This window comes from Cavia porcellus, unplaced genomic scaffold, assembly GCF_034190915.1.
Source record: "Cavia porcellus strain 051 isolate PalLab524CR breed Dunkin Hartley unplaced genomic scaffold, mCavPor4.1 scaffold_3, whole genome shotgun sequence".
Classification (NCBI taxonomy): domain Eukaryota; kingdom Metazoa; phylum Chordata; class Mammalia; order Rodentia; family Caviidae; genus Cavia; species Cavia porcellus.
In genome coordinates this window covers 76,363,034-76,369,095 of record NW_026947486.1, presented here as the reverse complement: position 1 = coordinate 76,369,095, position 6,062 = coordinate 76,363,034, and the positions used below count along the sequence as shown (strand labels likewise).

General features: G+C 34.7%; 1 non-coding gene across 1 annotated transcript; it reads left to right on the top strand.

Moving 5' to 3' along the window:
• The first annotated feature begins 2,953 nt into the window (after positions 1-2,953).
• On the top strand, positions 2,954-3,060 carry LOC111756143 (U6 spliceosomal RNA). The gene has a single exon (XR_002790624.1). It is a non-coding gene; the product is annotated as a U6 spliceosomal RNA (small nuclear RNA).
• The last annotated feature ends 3,002 nt before the right edge of the window (positions 3,061-6,062 follow it).

Here is a 6,062-nt window from a genome sequence, read left to right as displayed (position 1 = left end):
TAATTTTCCTGTGAGATATTTCCTTGTTCTCAGGGATCTACTTCTCCCTTTTATTCCCCAAGTTGTAATTTTCCAGTGTGTCTGGATTTCAAGTGTCAGAGAGGCTGAGTTACTGAGTTACTCTTTTCACTAATTGCAATTTTTCTTTCCTTTTGAACAGTTGCTTCCCATTTCACAATATGTATTATACATTTTTTTATCTAATTTACTCTTTCAGTTTCTCACACTAGGTAGACAATATTATGTTTACACATGTGGGCCTAATTTACTTCAGTTATGAGTATCATCTTGTGTTTCAGGCAGCCCTGAAAGATAACTTCTGTATCTTGCAAAATTTCCCTTCAAAATTAACAGAGAATTAAGGTATTTCTATAATAAAGAACACCTCAAGAATTTCATACCCACGAAATCAGCATTATAAAAAATTCACAAGGATTTGCTAGATGCAGCCAACATTGCCAATAAGTAAAAAAGAATGAATAAAATTGATGGAATACACTGCTAAGTGAAAGGAAAAAATAAGGAAATCAGCAATAGGAAAATGATGTAATGACAGAAATAAATCAATAAATTTCAGTAATAACTCTTAAGATAAAAATAGTGTCAATTCCTCAATCAAAAGACACAGATTGGCAGAGTTAAGCAAAAGCAAAACCCAATATTATACAGTATAAAAGAAAAAGGTTTAGTTGAAAAAGAATTTCACGTATTAAAAATCAAACAGTAGAAAACAACTCCATGGAATAGGCTCCTGAAAAAAAAGGAGGAGAACCTATCTAATTTCAGACAAGTAGGTTTCAAACCACATCTTTTCAGAAGAGACAAAGAAAACCACTACATATTGGTTAAGAAAATAATTCAACAGGAAGTTGTAACAATTATAAACATATATGCAGCAAACACCAGCTTCATAAAACATCCAGCTTCATAAAACAAGCAGTAGTGTGCTTGAAAAGTCAGATAAATACCAATACAATTACAAAGGAGGACCACAATAACTCACTGTCACAAATGGCCAGAGGCTGTGTGTGTGTGTGTGTGTGTGTGTGTGTGTGTGTGTGTGTAGGAGGAGGAGGAGTAAGGAACACTTATTCATTGTTGGTGGGAGTACAAACTGGTACAACCACTATGGAAATCAGTATGGAGGTTCCTCAGAAAACTAAAACTAGAAATTCCATTTGACTCAGCTATTCCTTCTAGGTATCTTTCAGAAAGAGTTAAAGATATCCTATCACATTGAAAATCCATGTGTATAGCAGCACAATTTATAACAGCTAAATCTTGGAAGCAGCCTTGCTATGTTCATCAAGAGATGAATTGGTAAAGAAAACATGGTGTTTTTACACGATGTAGTACTTTGCTGCAGTAAAGATGGATAAACTTGAGTCATTTGTAGGAAAATGCATGCACCTTGAAACAACGATATTAAGTGAAGTGAATCAGAACCACAGGCTTGAATATTGTGTGAATTCTCTTATGAAAGAAACTAAATATATAAATAATGTGCAAAACAAATGTCAGGCAATAACAAAGAGGAAAAAGTATTGCTATAATGCAGTGCAGACAGTGTATCTAAAAGTGTGCCTTAATTTGGCATAATTGTCTTTTATACTTTTTATGTGTTTTGGTTTGTTTGTGAATCTGTATTTATGATAATTTACTATATAAGGACTCATAAAATAAATAAGTGAATTTGATGCTGGCAAAAATAAATTTTAAAAATAAGGGTTGCAGGGGAAGTGGAATAAAGAATTGAGATATATTATGTACATACACCAATTACCTACAATGCATGTACCCATTATGTACTGCAAATGTGTACTGATACAAATAAAAATTATAAAATAAACTTAGGGACAGGAAAACAGACAGCAAAAACGAACTAGAAGTTCTCAGATGAGTAGAAAGAAAAATTGCATGTTAAATTATCTCTGTAAGCAAAGGAAAATAATTTTAAGAAGACAGAATGTTCAGATAATTTGAGTATTTAGAAAAACAAAGAGATGGAGCAAAGAAAACAAAGAAAGTAAAAGGAAATGAAAAAGTGTTAAGATGTATTATGTACATGTGCCAATTCCCTACAATAAAAATAATCATATACTGCAAAATGTACTAAAAATCTTTCAAAATTTAAAAATAGCAATAAAAATTTAAGAGAGAACAAAACCCTTGTATTTGGCAAGAAAATTTGGAGACGTTAATTCAATTTTTATGCCACAAGTATTTCTTGTGTATCTACTATGTATGAGGTGGAAGTGCTTGGATTATGATTATAATCTACTGGAAAAGACAGACTTATGTATTCTCAATTACAATAAAAATGATTAGCACCAACATAGGAAAGATATATGGGATGAATATAACACACAAGGAAGGAGGGACATCTATTCCAGACTTGAGTCTGGAAGGCTTTTCAGAGCACGTAATGTTTAAGCTTGGTTCCACAGAGTGAGTTGGGATTAGATAAATGAGCAGTGAAGGGGCTGATGCAAGCAAGTAACAACCTGTGTAGTGATCCAGGTAGAAGAGAAAGCAAAAATCATTCAAGCAACTAAAATAAATAGTGCTCTAAATGAGTGAGTCTGCAGTGATATTGTTGAAGAAAGCAGCGGTCTTCAACTAATGAACTCTACCGAAGCATTTCAAGGACTTTGAATTCAATTCAAAATGGCATTGAAGAGCTACTGGAGAAAAAGCTGGAGAGTGGTATAATCAGGTTTGTAGTTTAGAAAACTGTCTTTTATTGCATATGGTTGGGGCAAAGCAAGGTCACGTTAGTCAGTTATGATGAAGCAATTCAAGAATGAAATGGTGGCGTTGGTAGATATGGAAAAGAATGAGTGGATTCAATAAATATGTAAGAGGTATAATTGAAAGTTTCTACTAATTAGTTGGCAGTGGGAATTTTGGGAAGAGAGAATAATTAAGATAGATACCTAGATTTTTAGGTTTTGTGCTCATATTGAGAGAACATATAATGAAATCAGAAACATACAGAGAAAATTAGCAGGATGTCTGTGGAAATGTGACATGTAAATTCATGAAGTAGTGCATATTTCTCGAAAACATAGAGGAAAACTTTGAAGCCATAGGCATAGGCAAAAACTTCACAAGTAAGTCTATAATAGCATGAGAAAAGCAAGAACCAACAAATAGGACTGTATCAAATTTAAAAGCTTCTTCAAAGCAAAGAAAACAATCAACAGAGTAAAGAGACCATCTATAGAATGGGAGAACATCTTTGCCAGCCACTCTTTAGAGAGAGGATTAATACATGGAATACATGAAGAACTCAGAACTAATTAACAGCAAAAAAAAAAAAACCTCTGAAAAAGGCCCATACATATATGAAAAAATGTTTGACATCTTTAACCATTATGGAAAGGCAAATCAAAACTGCAGTATGAGCCAAGCCAGATGGATACAGTGGTGTACACCTGTAATACCAGTACTCTGAAAGGCTGGGGCAAGAGCACTGCAAGTTTGAACCAAGTCTGGACAACTTAGTATTAGCAAGAGCTTGTCTCAAAAGTAAAGTATAAAAAGGTATGAGAGATGTAGCTCAGTGCAAATGTCTGGATTCATTCTCCAGCTATTCAAGAAAAAACAAAACACTATATTGTGATTCCATCTCATTTTAGTGAGAATGACTATCATCAATAACAAATAAAAAAAACCCAACAAATAACAATAAATGGTGGCAAGGATATGGGGATAAATGAACTCTACACAGCTGGTAGGAATGTAAATTAGTAGAGTTACTTACTATAGAAGTCAGTATTGGGGTTCTTAAAAAAACTCTAACACTAAAAATAGAACTACCATGTGGCCCCAGTATAATTCCTGAAAAAAATTAATGTCAGCATGCTATAGGGATGTCTCATATCCATGTGTGTTGCAGTTCTATTCATAACAGCCCATGTATTGGAATCAGCCTGGGTGTCCATCAACTATGAATGGATAAAGTAAATGTGGTGCATATATACACAATGGAGTATTATCCATTTGCAAAGAAGATTAAAATTGTGTCATTTGCAGGAAGAAACTATAGAGCATCATGAAATAAACCAGACTCAGAAAGACATGCATTGCATTTTCCCCTAATATGTGGAATCTAAAAAAGATGACATGAAGATAGAAGAAAGACCATTAGTAACCAAGAGGCAATGAATAAATGAGTATGGAAAGTGGAGTAATAAGAGGGTAATGGGGAGATGGAAATGTTCAAAATTTGCATAAGTGGAAAAAAACATTTGAAACCCAATATTTTATAAAATTAAGACGCATTAATCAAATACATTTTAAAAGCTTTTTTTTTGACTTGGACAACTGAGTGGATGCTGATTTAGGAATCACTTATCAAGGTTTAGTTTTAAGGATAACACATGATGTCTTCATCTTTGTATATGCTAATTATCTAATACCCACTGGACATCGTAGTAGATATATACAGCAAACAGTCAGTTAAATGTATTAAAAGATCAGAAGATAGATTTAATGCAAAAGATAGAGATTTTGAAAATGACAGCACATATAGTTGGTAAATGAATCCTTGACAGAAAATGAGCATTTTCCTGCATGGAGGGAAGCAGAGTCTTGTTGAGTGAGTAGAATAGCTATCTCATGACATAATGGTGAGTAAGACAGACATGTGAGGCCTGAGTAAGTAAAGAGGAGCCAACAAAAGAAGCAGAAGCATTGTAAAGGTAGCAAAGAAATAAGATTGCAACTGCAGAAGTCAGTGGCAAAGAGATTTTCTAGATGGAGGAAATATATCTGACTTCATGGAAGAAAGCTGGAGGAGAGAAAAAAAGTAAAGTTATGAAGAATGTGGAAATGCTAGAGCAAGGCCTTACAGGTAAAAAGGAAGCAAGGGCTCGAAGACTCCTGTTAGAAAGAGCCTTCTTCCTTTCATATGCACAAAGGCCAGAGGAGAAAGCAAAGTTAGAATGGGGTGAGGCGTTGGTAGCAGAGGAAGCTCAGAGTGGATTGCCATAATTATATCCATGCAGTATGGGTTGAGGTTTTCTGCAGACAATGAATGTCAGTAAAGGGGAAATGAATTCAATGGAAGAGAAATGTTTGCCTCAAACAATATAAAATTGAAAATTACACCATTCCTAACAAATAGTCACTTAGAAGTTAGTTATTTTAGAGCACTTATGATTGTTTGAAATGGTTGACTAACATATGAGTATATCTGTTTTGCAGGATTTGTGGGAACAGGAGATTTAAGGCAGGAAAATTATATTTTTAGACATTTTTCTCAGTGCAGTAAAAGTGGTTTACACAAACTGAAAGAAGTCTGAGATGTTTTTCTTAGAATTCATCCTACATATATATCTTTAAGGTTCAGTATCCCTAACATAGTCGCAATTTCTATATTATTAATAATCATAGCTAATGCTTAGTGGATGTCTGCTAGTACCAACACATCTCAATAGTCATGTATCTACTGGATGTTGACAGTGCAGCTTTACCACCATCATCCCCCATCCCAGGAGACTTTTATCAATGTCTGGAGACATTTTGGTTGTCATGTCTTTAAAAAGGATTTTTTCTTTTGCTACTTAAGTTCAAACCCAGGGCTTCATGCTTGCCAATATGAATTCTACCACTGAGCAATATTCCCATTACTGGGGGTCATGTCTTGAAGGAGTAGTTGTAGCTAGAGGATAAAAATGCTACCATGTTTCTCACAATGCGCAGAACAGGCCCCCAAAACCAAGCATTATGCAACTCCAAATACCAGGAGGGCTGAGATTGAGAAATCTTGATTTATATCTAATATTTATTACAATCCTCATAGCAAACCAACAAGGAAGTACCATGGTCTCCAATATACAGATAGGAGAATTGGGGAGGTTGAATAACACTTCTAAGGTCTCACAAGTTCCTAAGAAAGAGAACCAGAATTTTGAGTCCCTCCTGTAATTCTAAACTCAGTTTTGCTTTGCCTTCCTCCCCCCCCCACCCCCCCCCCGTTCCCTTCTTTTCTCTTTGTCACATTCCCTCCCTTTGCTAAGTATGTGTTAAACCTAGGGTCCTACACAAGCTAGGTG